Source organism: Cupressus sempervirens, chromosome 9 (genome assembly GCF_028749045.1).
Source record: "Cupressus sempervirens isolate cs-2001-9-10 chromosome 9, ASM2874904v1, whole genome shotgun sequence".
Classification (NCBI taxonomy): domain Eukaryota; kingdom Viridiplantae; phylum Streptophyta; class Pinopsida; order Cupressales; family Cupressaceae; genus Cupressus; species Cupressus sempervirens.
In genome coordinates, this window is record NC_143126.1 from 115934261 (window position 1) to 115957183 (window position 22923).

Below are 22923 nucleotides of genomic sequence, written 5' to 3' on the forward strand. Positions count from 1 at the left end.
GCTACATCATTTAGTCTCTTAACAAATTTGTCTATTTAATTCTATATATGTAGACAAATAAGTACTTTTTTGGTAACTCTGAATATGACATTTTTTTTTGTCATAAGTAATTTTTAACTATCACATGTTTCAATACAATTTTTTTCTAGATGAAATCTATTTCATCTCATAATGTTTGCATTATCTACCGACACTTGATACTTTTCTATATGATGTCTCATGTTCAATGCCTTTCTTTTATATTTATTATATAGTATTAAAATGGTTTTCTCACATTGTGGTAAATTTTCACCTTTGAATAACTATTTTCAATGATATTAATTTTAATATTTTACAACTTATTTTCTACTTTAATAACTCTTTACAATTTGTGATTGTTGTATTTTATCTCAAATTCTAGAAAATGCTTTAGGATTTCACATATCTTTTGTATCTTTTCAATTTGTTTATTTGTATGATAGATTTCATGCCTATGTTCTTAAAAATATATAAAACATTTTATTTGATGGAATTAGTAGCTTAACTTGTTGAACCAAATATGTGACCCTTTTAATTATCAATAGCAAAGTCTAGGTTTTGTTTCACTTCTTTATTACTAAAAAAAGGTTTTCTAGAATCTTCTCACTATTTCAAAACAACCTTATAACCTTAATTAAGTTTCTTGATTCAAAAATTAAAAACATTGTTGATCATCCAAGTACATCTATTATATAACCTCTTGCTATTAGTAGCTTGTGGTATTGACATAGTGATGGGGAGAGAAAATGTTGGATAATCAAATTACCTTTGTCAAACCTACAAGGTACACTACAACCCCTACCAATTTGAAAATCAATAGGAGTTAGACAAGGTATCATACCTACTTAAAGATTCATATAAGGACCTCTTAAAGACCCTACAATAGCTAACAACCCCAGTTGGACACAATTTTCTGATTGTGTGTTGTCTTTGATGTTACAAAAATGTCATATTAGTTGTCAGTCAGTGCTTATCAAGCTCACTTGGTCAGCAAGACAGTTTTCCTTGTCTACTGAGCATTCCTGAAGATTACTCTGCAAAGACAGTGTCTACCAAGCTTACTCAGGCATCGAAGGAATTTAGGCAGGAAACATTGTTAATCAAGTTCTCATGGTTAGCAAATGAAAGTTGGATAGAGTCAGTGTTCACCGAGTTCACATGGTTGCCAAAGTATTTTTGCAAGTACACAGTGTTAACAAAGCTTTTGTTGGTTAACATAGGAAATCATCTTAGAACTAGTGTTTACCAAGCAAGGTTGACCAATGAAGGATTTTTTTATTTTGACATAAGAAGCTTATTTATTTAAGTATTTTTTCTAGCTAACTGTGGTAATAATTATTGGTTATTGTAATTTGTAATTGAGCTGACTTGACAATCTAGATGATATAAATGAAAGGTTAAGTTGAGATTTTCAGTATGTGTGCAAGTATGTTGATTTAATTGAGAAGGAAAAAGTAAGAGTGAACTTGAAGGATAAGCAGGTATCCTTGTGGAGCAGAAAAGTACTATTTGATTAGGAAGGATCAAGTATGAAGTAGAATAGAGATCTGTAATCAACAATTTAGTTGCATCACATTTAGGTCATTTCATTTTTACTCTCTAGCCATTGTAGTAGTGATCTAAATCTCTTAATAAAGTTGGTTTAATAGCCAATTGTAAATCCTCTAAGAAGGTGACAGTTTCATTGCATTGTTTTAAGACCTCTTGCAAGGCCACTCCTTACATGGTGATTAAATCCTCTAACAAGGTCACACCTAATAGTGTGTTTTTTAACCTTTAACTAGGTTGGCTCCTAATAGGGCTCACTTCAAAAGAGTGAAAAATAGTAATTAGTTACATTGGTGGTTTTTCCCATATTGGGTTTCCACATTAAATCTTGGTGTCTCATGTGTTCATGTTATTTCTATTATGCTTGCAAATTAGTCACCATGAATGTTTAAGATCAGCTAAAAGTAAATCACTCTACATTTACCAAGTTACAACTTTTTTTGTGTGTTTACTAAATAACAACATCAATCAAATTTCTCAGTTTTAAATTTTATTGACATCTAAGGGATTTGGAATTTATTTTACTGGTAATTAATTCCCCCCCCCCCCTGCTTAGTTACTCCTATATTTCCAACAACCCCTTCCCAAAGTAACACACTTCCTATACCAAAATACCCATAAGACCTAATCTCACCTAGATTAGGTCAAGTACACCAAACATATGAAAATATGGACTTAGAGGGTTGAGTGGATCTCTAGATAATTGTTTTTGGCATTATCTATTGGAGATCAATACTCAAGGAGTTTGGAAAATTTTCATCATTTTGTGAAGATTTATATGGTTGCCATTGATATAAATTAAAAGAAGTCCATAAAAATTATTGGCGATAACTAAGTAAGTAAGACTAATCAATGATAAAGTTAAGACATAAGTCATGACTGATGATCACAAGATACAATCAATGATTGTAGAAGAAAGGTTGGAAACAATTAAACTATTCACAATTGATCAAGGACAAAGTCAAATCTAGAGATGCAATCACATTAAACAATGTGATACTACATAGTTAAGTTAAAGAGAAGTTAAAATTGTATTAGTTGGATCATTGAATTAGTATAAGGAAAAGGCAAGATGGTGCATTGGGAAAGGTAACACATTTGACTATTCCAAGTAATACACATGGAAATCTAGTTTAAGGCCACAATGGCAAGTATAAATCATGTTGAGATAATTAGATATGTGAGATGGTTGATGAGAATGAGAGAGAAGCTTAAGGTCTAAATGGATTGTTATGATTAAGAGGCCAAAAAAGAGAATAATCCTTAAAAAGTGATTTTGTAATGGAATAATAATGATCAAGAGTTTGAAATTGGTGAAGAGAGATCAAATAGTTGCAATTGAGATATTGAGTAGGAAGGTGCATAGGGCAGTGGAAAAAATTTAAATAACTAATTGGATCTAACAAGAAAGGAGTGCTACAACTATATCAACGATTTACTTTTTTTTTAATAATAGTTACAATAGTTAAATTCCTAAATTAGATGAATCCTAATAGGTTCTAGTTGTAAATCCCCTAACAAGGTGAGTTCTCAAAAGAGTTTGTAAATCCTTTGACAAGGTAGATCCTAGAAGATATGTTTGTACTTCTAACAAGCTAAAAAGTCACTCCTAAAGGGTGAACCCTCAAAAAGTGTAATTGTATGCTCCCAACAGGCATCTCATTCATTGTAGTAGTGAGCTTTGTGGGTATCATCCCCATCGAGGTTGAATATTGTTATGTTTTATTTAATGATACTAATCATATGTCATGAATGTGTATTGGTTTGATATTGTTATGATTTATTTACAAATACTAGTCGTATGCTTCACTATTTTGAAGTAAATAATTCCATTTTTCAAATCGGTTGTTAAAGTTCTAAGTTACATGTTTATAGTGATTCACCCCCACCTGAAGTACCTAAGAATTCTAGCAATTGGCATCAAAGTGCTAGTACCTATGATATTAATCCTAAAAACTTTAGGGAAAGAACTACAATCATGGAGAGTTATAAGTATGAGAAGAAAATTGAAAGAGCTAATGTGATGATTCAAGAGCTATATGAAAGTTAAGAAAATCCATAGCTACAAGAAGAGAACTAACTACTAGGCTCAATGAAAGCCAAGACTATATTGAACAACTATTTGAAGGTGCTATATATGAAGAATACAGAGAGGCAATTGCAAAATTCTCAAAGACAAAGTGACCAACCTAAAAATGAAAATGAAAAGCCAATTACTTAGAATGTGTAGACACCTTGAAGAACAAAGAGTAGTTGAGGAAGCTAAGAATATCACATAAGATGCCAAGAGGAATGCTAAGAATGCACTCCATGAAAAGGAAGAACAATATTTTAGAATATCTTAAGAGAATTATGTCATGGATGAAAACCTTCACATGAATTGTGGAGAATCAAGAGATTTTAGTTGAGAATCAAAGGCTAAAGGATGAGAATCTGAAGAGAGAACCATTGGAAACTTACAATTCAAACAATTGCCATTTTGTCATTGATGTAAAATCTATGTATGAGACATATTGCTACCCAATTTAAACATCATATCTATTTAATTGATGAAGAAGATTTGAGAAGTTACTCATAACTATAGCTCCTAGAGGAAAGCTTGAAGTTATGAAAAGGAAGCTATAATGGACATTTGATTGGATAGACTTTGATAAAGAAAAGTAATTGTTTATATCAAGAAAGCTAAGTTAAGCTGAGCAAAAGAGTAAAATACTAAGGATTCTCAAGTAATGCTAGTGTCATCTATTCTATAGTTAGTGCCAAGAAAATCTAGTGTTGACCAAGCATTACCATTGACTAAGAAAGTTAGTTGATGATGAGCCATAAAGCCTTACAATGACCAAGAATATTAGTATTGATCAAGTATCAAAATTTTAGAGATTGTCGAGTGATAGTAAAGAAAAAATTCAAAGAAATCTTGAGACCAAGCCATCTACATTGATTTCTTGGAAGATGTAAAATGTGTTGAAGATAAGATTAATGAGTTGGACCATTAAATCCAAGGAGGTGATTAGGTAAAGATCTAACAGATGGATTCTCAAGAACTTTCTAGGGGATGATCAAGAAGATGAATATATGCATTGAATCAAGTTGAATCTGATCGCAAATCCTAAGATCTATGGTCAATGTAGAAAATGGTAAAGCATGAATTTCCTATTTAAGGAGATACACAAATAAACTTTTGGTATCATATCTAGTAAAGTACAAGTGAGCCTAGATAGTGTATGAGTGAGTTTGTATGTGAAGAGAGACATATAGAGTGAGGTTGATCAGAAACACACAAGAGTGTGAATGTGAAGCTAAGGAGAAAGCTTATAGATATGATGTTCTTTTTGATAAGAGAATCATATCAGAAGGCTTAAGTGTTGATGAGAAGAGTGGATTGATTGCAAGAAGGGTGGTCAAGAAGATCACGATGAGAGATGAAAATGGAAGGCTTATCAATGAAGCAACATAGGGACTTAACAAAGATCTAAACCTACAAAAGTGAGTTGTAATCACATAGATCAAACTTATTGTTTTCTTTCTTATCATTGTAAACAATTTTTATAGAAATCCTTTTAATAGAGGTTGACCTAACAATCATTTGAAGACTTAACAGTCTGTGTAAATCCTTTAACTGGTTGACATTCTAAATAGAATGATCAAATTCCTCTTACAAGGCTACTCTTAATAGGATGATTAAATCCTGTAGCAAGGTCACATTTAATAGTGTGCATTATAACCTTTAATGGGGTTGGCTCCTAACTGAGCTCACTTCAAAAGAGTGAAAAATAGTGACATGCTACTAGTGGTTTTTCCCAAGTTGGGTTTCTACATAAAATCATAGTGTCAAACTATGATGAATTTTGTATGGATGTTTATTTTTGGCAATTTTTTCATTATTCAATTCAAGTTATAGTTTATGAATGTTTTATAGTAGAGACCAAGCAATAATAGGATAAGCACAATAGTGGAGTGTTTAATGTTTAATTGTTCAAGTGGTACATATAGACCTTGAGTAATTGATTCACCACCCTTCTAGTTATTCTAAAAATTTATAAAAATTGGTATTAGAGCTTAGTGCTTATAGAGAAATGTTTGAAGGTACTTAAAGCTAAAGATCACGACAAACAAGAGAGATGTACCCAAGTTGAACAAGGACAAATTTCCTATATGGAAAACCCTAATGAAGCTATACATATCTAGTATCAGTGATGTTTTTGTCAAATTTTTGGACACTGAATATGTAGAAGTAATAACTTCTCCTTTGACTACTAATGAATATAGATAGAAGTTATAACACAACCAAGCAATGTTTGAGATTGCCTCAGCCCTAAGCTATACCAAATTTGATAGCTTAAAAGATTATAATACCACAAAGATGATGTGGGATAAATTCAAGATCATAAATGGAGGTGATGACAATGTTCTAAGAGCTAAATTAGAAAGCCTGAGAGGTAAATTTGATGACATGAGAAAGATGGAATGTAGTGCCTACCCCTAGTTTTCTTTTTTTGATCATTGCCAAACTCTTTTAGGCCAATTTTATGCTTGATTATTAGTAGTATTGTTTTGAAATTATTAGATATTGTTTTACATTCAGTTGATTATATGATTAGATTACTTGGTATTCTATACTTCATGTATGCATGATAATTATTTAGTGATTTTAATTATTGATGATGATTAGTTAGCTGGATTATCATGTGTTTTCTTATAGATACTTACCCCATACTACATGTGTATGGTGTGTGTGTGTGTGTGTGTGTGTGTGTTTGTTTTCTTTATGTATGGCATTTTTGATGTGGTTAAGGAAGGGAGTAGTAGTCACCTGCTAGTGAGAATCTACATGATGCTCCACTTCCTACCATTGCCTGTTTAGTTTAGAATATTGTGTTTGTACATGCGTGGATTTTTTGTAGATTGCAGGTACTGGGTATCAACTTCCTTGAATTGCCAAGATGAGCGTACCCTATCGCATTATCTCAATGGTAAGAGAGGGGAGATAAATTCTTAAGTCCAAATCCTAAACCTTTGAGCTATTTGTCTTAGAAAATTAGGACAAGTATCTGAGTTGTTTACCTTTTGAATGTGTCGAATGATGTTGATTTGTGATTATAACCATTTAGTTTGATCTTGTATGTGTTTTTCTATGATGGATTTTCATTTTTTTTTAATGAGTTCTTGGTGATTTTTATATTAATTAAGTCAAATTAAATTATTAAATTAATAATTTAATTTAATGGAAAATTATTATGGTATTTTTTATATTTAATTAATTGGGAGATTAATTAAATAAAAATAATTAAACTTGAAGATAAAAGTTATAAGAATAATTTTTGAATGTGATAATATTTATTTAATTTAATAATAATATATTTAGAGTTCATTCTAAATAAATGCTAAATACTATTATTATTTAAGCTAACAAATATTTTATCATTTAAAAATAAATTAAGTGGAAAAAATATTAATTTATTAAAAGTTTCAAAATTGAATAATGCGTGCATGAGATTAAAATTTAATAAATTAATTGAAAAAAGAGGTCAAGTGAAAATTAAATAAAGTTATTTTATAATTCAATAAACGTACATAGAAAAGATAAAGAAAAGATAATAGGAGTTAAAGTCTGGTGAGAAAGGAGTCCTCTCGGGTGAACACACAATTAGTGCCCTGATTTTAAGAGAGAACTCCTTATCACCAATTCAGGGTTCATTTTCAAAGGACCGCAAATTTTGGAAGAGAAAAAAATTTCAGAAGAGAGAAGTTTTTGGGAGGAGAAATTTCTCTCACAATGTTTTGGACATTAAAATTAGCATCAAAGTCCAAGTAGATTCTTGTGGTTATTCGTACAATTTATTACGTTCTTTCTTTTCCTATTTTCATCGTGACTTTTGAATAGTTATCGAAAGAATTCTTGTGATGAATGTTTTAGTATTGTGTATTTCTAGTATGTATGTTAACTCTTCTATTTACAAAAAAATCAAAAGATTAAAAAATTATCCTTCTTTAGTAGATTTAAAAGTGGAAATTGAATGGAGAAGGGTTTTGTATCAAATTCAAAATTTTCAATTAAGAATTTGATTGGTTGGTCATATTTCCTCTATCAGTTTAAGGTTGGAATTGTTATTAAAAAAATATAGCCATATTAATAGAGGGATATTGTTGTTTTAATTTTTTATTAAAAAATAATTATAAAACAAAATTTATTATGGAATAAATAATTATATATATATATATATATAGGGAGGGTGGGACATGCCCACACTGCCCTCCTTTATTAAAGCCGACAGGCATGCTGCTGCCGCAAGTATTACGATAGCAATGTTTTTGTAGGCCATGCAACAACAAGAGGCCGCATGACAGCCACAAAGGGCAAAGCCAGCGGCTTAATCAATATGGGGGTGGTAGGATTTTTATTTATTATTATCATTAATGAATTTTATTATTATTGTTATTATTATTTAATAATATTCATTAATAAGTTTGTTTTAAATTAATTTTATTCTTATTTAATAATGATTATTAATAAAGTTTTAATTATTAATTATTATTTAATAAATAAATTTTATTAACTGTTTAAATTTTTAATAATTATTTAAAATATATTATTTAATATATATTTTTAATAATTAATTAATCTAATCAAATTTAATTTTATTTATTTATTTAATAATGGAAGTTATTTAAAAAGAGATGGAGATTTATTTAATTATTAATAATCCCAATTTTTAATAAAATTGCAAGTTGTTTTATTTTACGTTAATGGAATTATTTTAATAATTTAAATAAATAAATAATTATCCTTTAATTATTTTTAGAAAATTGATTTAAATATAAATGGGGGGGGGGGGGGGGGGGTAATTCTATATTTAACTCAAATAAATGAATGGGTTGACATGTAGGGTGAACTGAAAAATCTTATGTATTCGAAACATTCATTGAAACGATAACCAAAACCTTACATTTAACTCAACAATATGTTTTCAAAATCAAACCAAAACTTTGATACCTACACTCTATTTTCTGTGTGTTGTCTATGTTTTGGGCTTGGCTTGACTAGAGTGTTGACCAGTTTTAGGATGGTTACCAGAGGCTTGGGAGTTCTGTGATTGTGATGTTACACTGAATTGATTTTGATCTTTTATACTCAACCATTGTAATGTGTCTGGTATGCTCTATGATGTGTGTTGATCTATGATTGTTATTTCTTTCTAGTGTCCTTGTGTGGAGCTGAGGTGAATGTTATGACCTATCTGACTTAACAATTTTGGAGTCTTCGATCAGTTGTAATTGGATTGCTTTCTAGTCACTTTTATAGGACTAAGGTGTTTGGTATGATTTTTTCTTGGTGATGTCATATTAGGACATATTTGACTTAACCATTTTTGAGTCTTTAATCAGTATTATTAGGATGCTTTCTAGTTGCTCATAGAGAACTGATGTGTTTTTATGAATTATCTTTTGTTTCTTTTCAGTCACTTATATATGTCTGATTTGATTTTATATGAATCTTTGATTTGTAATTTCATGAACCTAGAGTAGGTTATCTATATGTAATGTCGAGAAGTGGCTTGCAATGGAGGTCAGGGCTCTAAGTGGCTACTAGGGTAACCCATTGTAAGTTGTTTAATAAGTGAAAATATTACACTAAATGAGAGTAAAATGAATCTAATAAGAGTCTTTATAAGTTCTCGCCCATGAATCAAGTGCTAGTATAGACTAGGATGGGAGTAGAAAGAACACTTGGTTGCAACCTTGCATCGTTAGTATTCATTGTCAGTATAAAAGGATACTAGTGCCACATAGGGATCACTAGGGGGTCGGGGTCCTAAAAGATTGCCAGGGTAACTATAGCTTGATTCATGCAATGACACTTGCCCACTTACATAGTAGATTTCCTATGTGTCCTTGTGTGCCTCTAGGAGTAGATGTTAATTTATCTTGGTACCTTTGAGTTAGATTACTTTTAGGATTTCTTGGACTTAGAGAGTACTTTTGATATTTGGATTGATATCCTATTTAGGACTTGAGACTATCTCCTCAGTGTAGTGGGAGTGGGCCATTTAGGTTCCACATGGTTAGGTGGTAGTGCTTTTTACTCTTAACATTGAGATCTGTCCGTTGCTACTGTGGCTTGAGTTTCCTTGTCTGTATTTCCTTTCATTCTATCTTTGTATCACTATGATGGATGGTTATATCTTATGATGGATGTTTATATCTTTGTGATGGAAGGTTTCATTTATGGTATTGTACTTTGTATCATGGATCCGAGGAGGATGATGTAATTCTATTTTTATAAATGTATATTCTTTTAGCCTTTCATACCCTGTGACATGTACAATGGATGTTTGAGCATTCCAAATTTTATTGCCAAGTGGCATTCAGAATAAATGTCTATTATTTAAATGGACATTAGACTTTTAATTATTCTTTCATATGGATGTAGTATTTATTAGATTAGTATCAATTATATTTAAATGTGATTCAACATCTTGGGATCCTTAAGGAATGTAATCTATTATGTTTTCTTATGTATGTTTGTATGTTATTGCTTCCACTACTTTATGTTTGATGTTTATGATATTCTTTTTTGTTATTAAAAAAAAAAGTTAAAACTTTAGGTTAATTCTTTTGGATCCCTTGGTGGGGTGTTACATCAAAGGTGAGAAAATAGTACAATACTACATGAAAATGAAAGAGATTGTTAATGCTATTCAAGGAGGAAATAAAATAATTGAAGATAATATAGTGATAAGCAAGGTATTAAGGACTGTACTTGCTATATATTCCATTAGAGTTTCTACAATACAAGAAAAAAGATGTACACCAAGTAACAACTTGACCTTAGAAGGTGTAATTGGTAGAATTACTACTTTTGAGATGTGTAACTTTGATAACTACACACTTGCAACCATTGAATCTACTTTTAAGTCACAACTTGTTCTAAGCAAGAAAAAAGGAAAACATGTAAAAAATGAAAGTCATAGTTCTAATGATGAAATTGATGAGCTAGAAGCCCTCATCATAAAATGTTTTGGAAGAGGAAGAGGTAAATAAAAAGATAATTTACTTATCATTTATTTTTCATGCAACACAGTTGGTCATATTGCTGCTAGATACCCTAACAAAGAAGATAAGGATGAAAGGAAAGAGAGAAAATACAAAGGAAGAATAGATGAAAAAAGACTACAAGAGAAGCAAGGATGATAAAGGTAAAAAATCTTGTTATATTGATGTAAAAAAAATTGATAATGAATCTAAGAGTAATGATGATAAAGTTGTATATGTTTCTATGAAAGAAGATTCTGATGAAGATGAGAAAATTGCATTAATTTCTTATGTCAACAAAAGTGATAGATGGATAATTGATAGTGGATGTTCCAATCATATGACTGGTGATAAATAAAAATTTGAAGATATAGATCCATACATTGGTGGATGTGTTAAATTTGGTAATGATATCCCATGTGTTATAAAAGGTGAAGGCACTATTCAACTGACTAACAAGATAACATGTGACAATGTTTACTAGGTTGAAGGACTTAACTACAATTTTTTGAGTGTTTTACAACTGAAAAAACTAGATTATAGAGTTGAATTTCATAATAGAAAGGCCAAGATACATGATGGTGATGGCAAGCTATTTGGAACTAGTAAGTACATAAAAGGTAACTTATTCTATCTAGACCTATCAAGTGAGACATGTATGTTTGCACTATAAGAAGATATTTGGCTATGGAACAAAAGATTATGTCATGTAAACTTTGATAATTTGGTGAATATAAGAAAGATGAAAAAAGTGTTGGGACTCAAAATTTCCTTCCCTATTTTGAGTACCAATGAGAAAATCAAGCCCCATAAATGCTTTTTAATGAGATTGTACCTGGCTATACCTTTGAGGCCTAAGAGGTGTTCAATGCTTCTAGCACCTTCCATTCAACCTGTCTAAGTGTTCCATGAAGTTAAAATGAGATTCTAAGCCATTTCATGGAGTCTCATTTTGAGCATTTTCCAAATCTGTATTTTCACCTATGTCAAACAACGATAGGAGGCTATGTTTGTCATCAAATATCTCACACTTAGAAATGTTTCATGACTTTTTTCTTTGGGAGTATCTAGTGTCTATACCTGATAGCCTATGTTTTAGATTTTGAGTCATTTTGAGTTTGTTTGACTAGGTTTTGAATCCCTCAAAGTTGGTTAGTTACTATTTTCATGCTTTTGCACTTTGCTCATAATTCTGGGAAGCCCTGTTTGACATGTTATAATTTTGACCCAGTTAACCAAAATGATCAAGTTCCTTTTGCATTGCATTTTAAAGGTTAGATACATGTTTTTTTTCAAGTTTGAGCTTATGATGAATCCATTTGATCAGTTTTCAAATCTGATTCCAAATGCAATTTCTAACTTTTTACTAGTGTAAGCAAGAGCAGATTGATTTGTACCCCTATTCGTAATGTTATAACTCAAAATCTATGATAGGTGAGGTCAAATGAATTATACCACTATGTTTTCCTCTGAAAATAATTTAAGTGTGTCAATTTTCAAGTCATGACGAATCCATCTGCACACTTTTCTAGGTCCTTTCCATTTGCAAAAAAATGTTTTCTGTCAGTGTTTCCAAATTGCAAAATCTGAGTAGCCCACTTTGATTGATCACCAGTTGCACTCTGTTATTTTTCATGAGCCCAAATCACATATCCATATTTTCCTCATGACAGAGAACCAACACCCCAATTTTTGTTCTCCCAAGTTTTAGTTTGCCCAGTTTTCAAAGCCAAATTCGAACCTAGTTTATTGTTTTCTGACATGTTTTCTTGCAGGCAGTTCTGAGAGGTTAACTTTGACAGTGAATATCTTTTGACCCCAAATTCATCATGAGAGAAGATTCAACATGGTGCATGAGTGTAGAGAAAGGCGTCAGTGTGCTAGATTTTAAAGGCGGATTAGGTGTTCTAGCCAATTTTTAAAGCTAGTCAAGAGACCTCCTGGCACTAAATTCATAGTTTGCAAAAGGTGGGTAAATGCATTTTTAAAGATCAAGTTAATGATCGAAATCAATTTCAGACAATTCAAGGTGATCATTGGATCATTATGCAAGTTCATTTGCTTGGAAACAAATTTTTTTTTAGCCAGACCCACTGGGGGCCCGACTAATTGCATTAGGTTGATAGGCTTGAGACATTTTTCCTATCTCTATGGATCAAATGCATGCAAAATATGAGAAGCATCTTGAGTTCAATCACCATCGAGAAAGTATGACCCTGTCAATGATAGGAAGAGGTAGACATCAAATGGGGAGGTTTAAAGTTTATGAAATAGGAACAAACAATAGAGATAAAAGCTCGCAGGAAGACATGTTAAAGAGCATCCACGTCGAGCTGCAGACCAAGATGCCAAGGCAAGGATGCGACAATTAAATAAAGACAAGTAGGGAGCTCACAACTAAGAAAACAAAACACATGCACATATAAAAAGGCCCCATGATAGTAGATATAACATGTCAAAGCACGTGAGTAGAATTGGCTGAGATGAGTCAACATCAACAGGATAGAGGTAGGTAGCAAGAGCAAACCAAGGGAGAATTCAAGAATCCATGTTAAAGGGAGAATTTGCCAAGCAAGTTAAATATTTAACTGGTGCAAATAATTGAGAGCCCACATTGAAATAGAGTTCATGCCAGTTTGAAAGAAGATAAGCGTTAAGACATTTTAAAAAAACCATCCACGCGATGTATAAAAGGAAAATTTCCAAAGTTTAAACACTCCATGCCTATTAAAGTAGAATACCAAGCCACAAGTTCCAAGGTAAAAAGTCCAACCAAGCAAAAAAATAGAATATCCAGCACATGGAAGGATGCCTCACGCATTGAAGCAAAGAACAACCCACAACCCACATCCAAACCACCATAAAAGAAATAGTGGTCTGGGAGACGCCATTTGTATAGCAGGCCCACATTAGCAGAGCAATCAGTACTGAGACAAGGAGGGTAAATACCCACGTCATGCAAGGAAAAAGGTAGGTGAGTGTGGTGAAAAATAATAGGAAGATGTCCACCAAAAGGAAATCTCACCCCATGCTAAAACAAGGAGAAAGCTAGCACATAACTAAGGGTGCCAATGCAATTAAAAGGAAGAATGGTAAAAATTTAAAGGAACTTGTCATGCAAAAGAAGAAACCAGTTGGTTAGAAACAAGAAGCCCATGCCAGTCAATGGAAGTCAATGAAGAGGAAGTTACATGCCAAACAAATGGGAGTAGCATACGTCAAAATAAGAAGAAACCACTCATGTGCTTAGGAAAGCTGCCCATAAAAAAGGGAAGCCATCCACACATTATATGCAAGCTTTTGGATACCGAAAAGAAGAAACCAGATGGTAGTACTAATGCATAGCCCACACATGAAAGAAGACAATGGAATGAAGAAAAACACAAGCCGCAAACCCTAGGAGAGAGCACATAGCAAGCAAGGAGATCATGCTACATTAAAAAACAAGTTGTCTAGTGAATGGGAAGTAAACTCATGCTAGAGATTAAAATGTCGCTAGTTATAAGGAGCAGCCACAAAGCCAACAGTTGTCAAACTAAGCCCATGTCATTTAAAAAAAGGAGGCACTCACATTTGAAAAGGATAAGCTCCATGCAAAGTAACAACATGGCAAAGAAAGGTTTGAACCAAATGTCCCACATTCATCATGGGCAAGACTTTTTAAGTCTTTAAATACAAATCTACCAACACATAGTGTGTAACAAGACATTGCTTTTTGAGAAGCATGACATGCACAAAGGCCCCACTAGTCAGCCAAGCTAGATGATGATGTTAGCATAATTTTGAAGGAGGATGCATGTGTGATAAAATGGCAAGTTCAAAGGTAGAGGCTAGGATTTTGACACATGTCAAAATCTAACGATGGGTGCATGCCTGCAAAAGTAAAGTGATCGATGTTTAAAGAATGCAAGGATGCAAGATTGTGCCACATGGTAGAAGGTCCTGTGTGTGGTGAGGTGGCACTCCAAAGTAGGTTCAGACATCAACACCCTAGATTGCAACATGTGTCATGATCCAATAGATGGTGCTATCCTGCAAAAGAAAGATGCTCACTGGTTAGAAAATGTGGGTGAGTGGATGAGCACCACATGGTGCTCAATAGCAGAGGCAGACCAGTCAGAGACTGCCATGTGGTAGTTGGTCAATCGAGTTTTCACCCCGAGTTTGAAGGGGGTGGGTAAAAATAAATAATTTTAAAATCTCCTTTTAAAATAGTTTTTCAAAACTTGCACGTCAAAGATTTTAAATTTAAATGGGCCTCTAAAGTTGGAACATTAGAACATTTTAAATTTTTGAAAGCTTAAAATGAAAGTTGCAGACTTAGCCGAGCTTTATACCAGGGGGTAGTATTTTTCAAATTGAGATTTAGAGGTTTTTGAGAGGCTAACATAGCGATATTATATATGATCAAAATCATGAGAAGATGAATTTTCTAGTTATGGGTTTTTTTTTGCATAAGTATTCATTTGTTCAAGTTATAGCCAGAAACATAAAATTTGGGGCCTTCTCAGTGGAATAAGAAAAAATTGAAAATTCAATTATAGGATCAATAAAACATAGTAAAAATATAGTTTGAGTCCAATTTGATCACATTCACTTAGTAAAAACTCAAATTTTACTAGCATTTTCATGAGGTCTTCAGATATTTTGGAAAACAAAAGTTTTCATCATTTAGAAATAAATATTTTGCAGATCAGTAATTGGATGATGATGAAAACTAAATTAAATCATATGGGAGAAGGTAGAGAGAGGTTATTTAGTTGCAAGGGATTGAATTCCAAGTGGACACATGTCAGGCATAGATCAGATTTGGGAATTCATCTTCTTCTATATCATTTTGTCTTTCTTTCATTGTAAGGGTTCCAGTTTTTTGTCACTGAGAAACCAATTGGTTCCAGTTTTGGAGAAAATTTTCTCATTGTTGTGATACCAGGTTCTGGTTCTAGTCTTGATGCATTCCCAATACTAAGACACCATTTCTTTCAACATTTTCTCTATTGTATGAGAAACATTAGGAAGGTTAATATAGATAGTTCAGATCGGTTAGGTTTTTCATGTTTTAATTTTATGCATATGAATGTATAGTTTCAAGGAAATCAATACAAATGAGCAAGCATTTCATTAGTTTCATTCTTATTCTCATCTCCTATCTCAATAACCTGTAGTCTTATGTGCTCTTTGAACAAATATCTAAGATCCATTTGCATCCCTTCAAAGTTATGTCAAATAGGTTTTTCTATTGGAACAAAGGACTAAGTAAATGCTTGATGTGTTTGACAAGGTTGTTGGTTATTTTGAGAAGGATATTTCATGAGAATGAGGTCTAAATGAACATTAATGTTTGAATCACAAGGTGATTAGATATATCTAATATCTAGGTATATGAAATATGTCCTGATATCACAGATGTATTTATTAACTTCATGGAATTATCCAATGGATTAGGTACTTATCAGCTATAGGATCATTAGGTCTTATTGCTGAATATTTGAGGGTTTGTTGAATTCAACATTTTTAATCAAACACTTTTTCCTTTCATGTTGAAGAGCTATAATAGAATGCCCTCACTTAGCTTATGATGTTATAGATTTTCATTTAGCTACTATAGATTTATGTCATTTCATGAGTCATTATGAGATATAAGGGTTGCAATCTACTTTGTTAGATCCAAGGATATGTTTTGCACTAGTACCATATTAATTGGATCTAAGGTTCACCCACCTAGGTCTTGCAAAGCCTAAAGTAGAAGAAGGGTCTAGCCTTATAGTTGGTCTAGTGCTTGAAATAGTATGTTGAAGATGGGAGTTAGCTACCCCTAGATATACCATTTTCTCATCAGGGTAATTGGAAACATGTAACATTTTCAAACACCAACAAAAAGTAAGAGTATTGCCTAAACTAAAGAATCCTAAAAATGTCATGTGTAAATGATGCCAATTAAGAAAGATGAAAAAATCTATTTTCAAGAGCAAGACATATACTACTAAGGATATTTTGGAATTGGTTCATAATAACCTATGTGGACCCATTGGTTTTAAAAGTTACTATGGAGATCAATATTTCATTATATTTGTAGACGACTATTCCAGAATGATGACTATGATGTTTCATAAAGATAAATCTGATGTTTTTTGGTTATTCAAGTGGTATTTAGCTAGATTTGAAAAAGAAATAGGGAAGAGTCTGAAGTGTTTGAAATCTAAAAGAGGTGGTGAATACATCTCACATGAGTTCAATACATTCTGTAATGACAGAGGAATCAAAAGATAGATGATAGCACCAAGGACCCCTCCTCATAATGGAATAACTAAAAGAAGAAATAGATCAATAATGGATTGGGAAATGATACTAATGATGGACAATAATGTATCACAAAAATACTAGAGATAAGAAGATAGTACTATTGTTTATACCCTGAATAGAGTTCAAGTCAAGAAAGGTACAAATGCTACACCTTTTGAACTATGGTATGGCTATGCTGCCAATGTCAAATATTTCAAAATCTTTGGTAGTAGATGCTATATATGGAAAGATAATAGGAATGGAAATCTTGATGCAAAAAAGTGATGAAGACATATTCCTAGGTTATTCCACTAAAAGCAAAGCTTACAAGTGTTTAAATTCTAACACTAACAAAATTGTGGAAAGTTTGAATGTGAGAGTTATTGAGTTGTAGAAAGAGATGAAAATTCATGTAATGAAGAACATGAGGACTATAGTACATTCATCTATGTGGATAATAATGCTCCCAACACTCAATGTGAACAAATAAGTCAAGCTACAAGTTCCCATCAGATTGGAAATGATGGAATAAAAATACAAATTTTTGAACAACAAAGAGTGGGTTTCAAGCAATAGACTAAAGATGCCGAGTCAAAGATAGCCAATGCCGACCATAAAATAGTGAATTTAGAGCATTGAAAACCTAAACCAAAACCTAAACAAGGAAGAGAAAATGAGGATGAGATTATTTTTCTAATGAACCTGAAGAAGAACCAAGAATGAAACTACATGTGTTAGAAAAGTATGTGAGAAGACATCATAAACTTGATAAAATCATTGGTGATGCTAAATCAAGCATAATAAAAAGAAGAAGACTCAAAGGTGATACATACCTATTATTTGAGTTTGAGCCCAAATAAATAAAGGATGTTGTAGCAAATAAATATTGGATACAAGCAATGAATGAAGAAATTAGTCAGATTGTGAAGAACAATAATTGGAATTTAGTATGAAGACCTAAAGACAAAAATGTCATTGGGACAGAGTGGGTTTTTACGAAGAAGCTCAATGAAAATGGTGAAGTAACAAGAAACAAGGAAAGTCTAGTATGCAAGGGTTATGTACATGAAGGAGTTGACTATGGAGAAACATTTTCTTCTATGGCTAGACTTGAAGGAGTCAAAACTCTACTTGCATACTCAACTTACAAGAATTTCAAGGTATATCAAATGGATGTCAAATTTACTTTTTAAATGGTATACTAGACGAAGAAGTATACATTGAACACCCTAAAGGATTTGTAGATCCAAAAAAAAGGAACATGGTATGTAAACTGAACAAAACTCTTTATGGATTGAAGAAAGCCCCAAGAGCATGATATGAAGACTACATGACTATTTAGTAAAAATTAGTTTTGAAAGGAAAAATGATAACAAAAACTTATATTTGAAGAATGGTAAAAATAGTGAAGTACTACTATTTGAGATATTTGTTGATGATATCATATTTGGAGGAAGAGAAGCATTTTGTAAATAATTTTATGATGAAATGAAAAAGGAAATTTAAATATCTATGTTTGGTGAGATCAAATTCTTTTTTGGTTTACAAGTTTGTCAAATAAAGTTTGGTATTTTCTTTCCACAATCTAAATACATAAAGGAAATACTAAAGAAGTTTAATATGGAAGATTCAACTCCAATGAGTACACCTATGTCTATAGGACATAAGCTATCTAAGACTAATAATTCAAGTGATGTAAACCAAACCCTATACAGATCCATGAAAGGAAAATTACAATATGTTTTTCATAGTAGGCCAGAAATTGCTTTAGTAGTTGGGATAATTACTAGATTTTCAAAAAATCCTAAAGATAATCAGATGATGGTTGTAAAAAGGATATTGAGATACCTGAAAGGTACAAAATAGTATATATTATATTACAAGAGGAGTGGTAGATTTGAACTAAAGGTTTTCACTCACTTGGATGGGATGGAAATATTGATATAGAAAAAGAACCAGTGGAGGTGAATTCTTTCTAGGTAAGAGATTGGTGTCATGGACACAAAAGAAGCAGAACTGTATTTCCCAATCAACAACTAAAGTTGAGTAGGTGACAGCTATAATGAATTTTTCAAACATAATGTGGATTAAAAATTTGTTGAAACGTATCAAAGAAGAGATTTTCGATCTAGTAGTTATCTATTATGATAATACAAGTGCTATCAACATTTCAAAGGATCCAGTGACAAATACTAAGAAAAGGCATATTTCTATCAAGCATCACTACTTGGGAGAATTAGTTCAAGACAAAGAAGTGAAGCTAGAATATGTGAAAATAAAGTAAAAGATTGCTAGCATATTCACAAAACCTTTACCCAAAGATTCTCATGAATATCTTAGAGGTAAACTAGAGGTGATTCCCCTAACTCAAGCCACTTAAGAAGACAAAGGTGCATTACATTATAAGTGCTAATCATAAAATTCTATATAGTGGTGCAATACAACTCTACATTAGGACATGACTAAGGTAGATTACTTCAATACAACATAAACAAATCAATCATAGACAAATGACAAGTATCAATTAGACATGCAAAATATACATAATTTAGATGTATGAAGAGTTTGAAGCTGAGACAACTACATGTATTTGTTATTGTGGTCAAAGAGGGAGAAATTACTATGAAACACAAGTCAAAGAGGGAGAAATTATTGAGAAACAAAGATAAACTTGAGAGGTAGAGAATCATGAAAGTGAAGCAAATTGATAGAGGGAGTTTTGCATGGATGAGAATCAAAATGAAACTAAGGATATTGGTCACTCATGGAAGTGAAATATTTTGGATTGTTGGTAACTTAGCCACTACTAGTATTCATATTTTGAGATATTTTCATCAATACCAAAGATGGAGATTATTGGAAACTTACAATTGGAATAATTGTTGTTTTGTCATTGATCTCAAATCTATGGATGAGACATATTTCTACCCAATTTAACTATCATATCTATTTAATTGATGAAGAGGATTTGAGAAGTTACTCATAACTATAACACCTATAAAAAAATGTTAAAGTTATTAAAAGGAAGTTATAATTAATATTTTCTTGGATAGACTTTGATAAATAAAAGGTATTTGTTTATGTCAAGGAAGCTAAGCTTAGCTAAGCAAAAGAGTAAAATACTAAGGAGTGTCAATTAATGCTACTATCAACTAAGCTACAATTAGTGCCAAGAAAATATAGTGTTGACCAAGAAAGTTAGTTGATGTTGAGCCAAAAAGCCTTACAACGATTGAGTATTTTAGTATTGACTGAGTATCATAATTGTAGAGATTTCCAAGTGATAGAAAAAGAAAAAATTCAAAGAAATCACAAGATCAAGCTGACTCAGTTGATTTTTTGATAGATGTAAAATGTGTTGAAGATAATATTGATGAGTTGGTTCATTAAATTTAAGAGGTGATTAGGTAAAGATATAATAGATGGATTCTAGATAAGTTTCTAGAGGATGATCAAGAAGATGAACAGATGCATTGAATTGAGTTGTATCTAATTGTAACTTCTAAGATATATGGTGGATGTAGAAAATGGTAAAGAAAAAATTTCCTATTTAAGGAATTATAAAACCAAAATTTAGGTGTTGTTTCTAGTCAAGCCCAACTAAGCCTAGACAATGTATGAGTGATTTTGTATGTGAAGAGAGACATACAAAGAAAGGTTGATAAAAAATACACAAGATTGTGAATATGAAGCTAAAGGAGATAGGTTACAAATATGATGATGTTGTTGATAAGTTAATTAGAGCATAAGGATTAGGTTTTGATGAGAAGAGTGGACTGATTTCTTGAAGGGTGATCAAGCAGATCAAGATTAGAGATGATATTGGAAAGCTTATTAGTTAACCATCACAAGGACTGATTAAAGATTTGAACCTGCAAAAGTGAGTTGAAATCACACAACTCAGACCTACTATTTTCTTTCTTATCATTGTAAATAGTTTGTATTAAAATCCTTTTAATATACATTAACTTAATAGTTATTTGAAGACCTAACAATCTATGTAAATCCTTTAACTAAGTGACATTCTAAATGGAATGATCAAAGTCCTCTTACAAGGCCACTCCTAATAGGGTGATTAAATCATCTAACTATGTCATATTTAATAGTGTGTATTGTAACCTTTAATAGGTTTGGCTTCTAATAGAGCTCACTTTGAAAGAGTAAAAAAGAGTGACATGTTGCTACTAGATTTTCCCAAATTGGCTTTCCATGTGAAATCCTAGCGTCAAATTGTGATGAATGTTTTATGGATGTCTACATTTAGTAATGTTTTCATTATGCAATTCAAGTTATATTTAATGAAATTTTTATAATAGAGACTGAGCAACAACATGATAAGCATAACAATAAAGTGTTTAATGTTGAATTTTTCAAGTGGTACATATAGACCTTTGGTAACTGATTCATCCCCCCACCCCCCTCTTAGTTATTCTAAAAATTTCTAACAATTCATATCAAAGATCAGCTCTTACAGAGAAAAGTTTGAAGGTACTTAAAGATAAAGATCATGAAAAACAAGAGAGATGTACCCAAGTTGAACAAGGAGAAATTTCTTGCATAGTAGACCTTGATGAAGCTCCACATATCCAATATCAATGATGTTTCTATCAAATTTATGGACACTAAATATGTAGAAGTAAACACTTCTCCTTTGACTGCTGATGAATTAAGACAAAAGATAGAATACAACTAAGAAATGTTGGATATTTCCTTAGTCCTAAGCTATGCTGATTTTAATGACCTAAAAGACTATAATACTGCAAAGAAGATGTGGGAAAAATTGAAGACCATATATGGAGGTGATGACAATTTTCTAAGAGCTAAATTAGAAATCTTGTGAGGTAAATTTGATGACATGAGAATGATGGAAGATAAGAATAGAGGACAATACTACACAAGAATTAAAGAGGTTGTTAATTATATTCAAGGAGGAAATGGAACAATTAAGGAAAAAAAAGTGATAAGCAAGGTATTAAGGACTCTACTTCATATATATTCCATTAGAGCTTCTATGATACAAGAACTAAGATGTACGCCAAGTAAAAAATTGACCTTAGAAGGTGTAATTGGTAAAATTAGTACTTTTGAGATGTCTAACTTTGATAACTATACACTTGGTACCATTGAATTTTCTTTCAAGTCACAACTTGTTCTGAGCAAGAAGAAAGGAAAATATGTGAAGAATGAAAGTGATAGTTTTGATGATGAGATTAATGAGTTAGAAGACCTCATTGGAAAAAGGTTTGAAAGAGGAAGAGGTAAATACAAATGTAAATTACCTATCATTTTTTTTTCATGCAACACAGATGGTCATATTGCTACTAGATGCCCTAACAAAGAAGACAAGAATGAAAGGAAAGAGAGAAAATACAAAGGAAGAAGAGATGACAAAGACTCTAGGAGAAGCTATTTGTGTTTTTACACTACTAAAAAAAAAGATAATTAATACCAAGATGATGAAGATCATAGTAACCTAAGGATTAGATACTTCCTATAAAAAACTATATGTTCTTCAGATCTGGACCCAACTTCAACAAAATCATGGAAGATTTTCTACTCTTTTGGCTATGCAAAACCAAGGCAGGTGCACCTGAGGGATAAAGATATTCACAACTTGATACTACATTCACACCTTATTCATTTACTGACATTTTATAACAATATTCATCCCTTATAGAAGATTGGTCACAATTATTCTTAGATGTGCAAATAATTCTGGGCAATAGCAACTAACTAAGACTCAGAGGTTAAATGTAAACAAGTACTAACCAACTATGACATTCTTCATACATAAAAAACAAAATTAATATTGATTTTTAGATGTTTACTTGACATCTATCTAATATCTTTTCATATGCTAACTGAAATAGTTGATCAGTGCCTCATCCATTGGGATTTAGAGTCTATTCAATTTCTTGACCTAATTGACTGCATTGCAATCAACATAATCAACAATTCTCTCTACAACTCATTCTTACATAAATCCTTCCTAATACTTGGAGATCCTATTACATTAATTGAAGAATTTAATCAATTCATTCA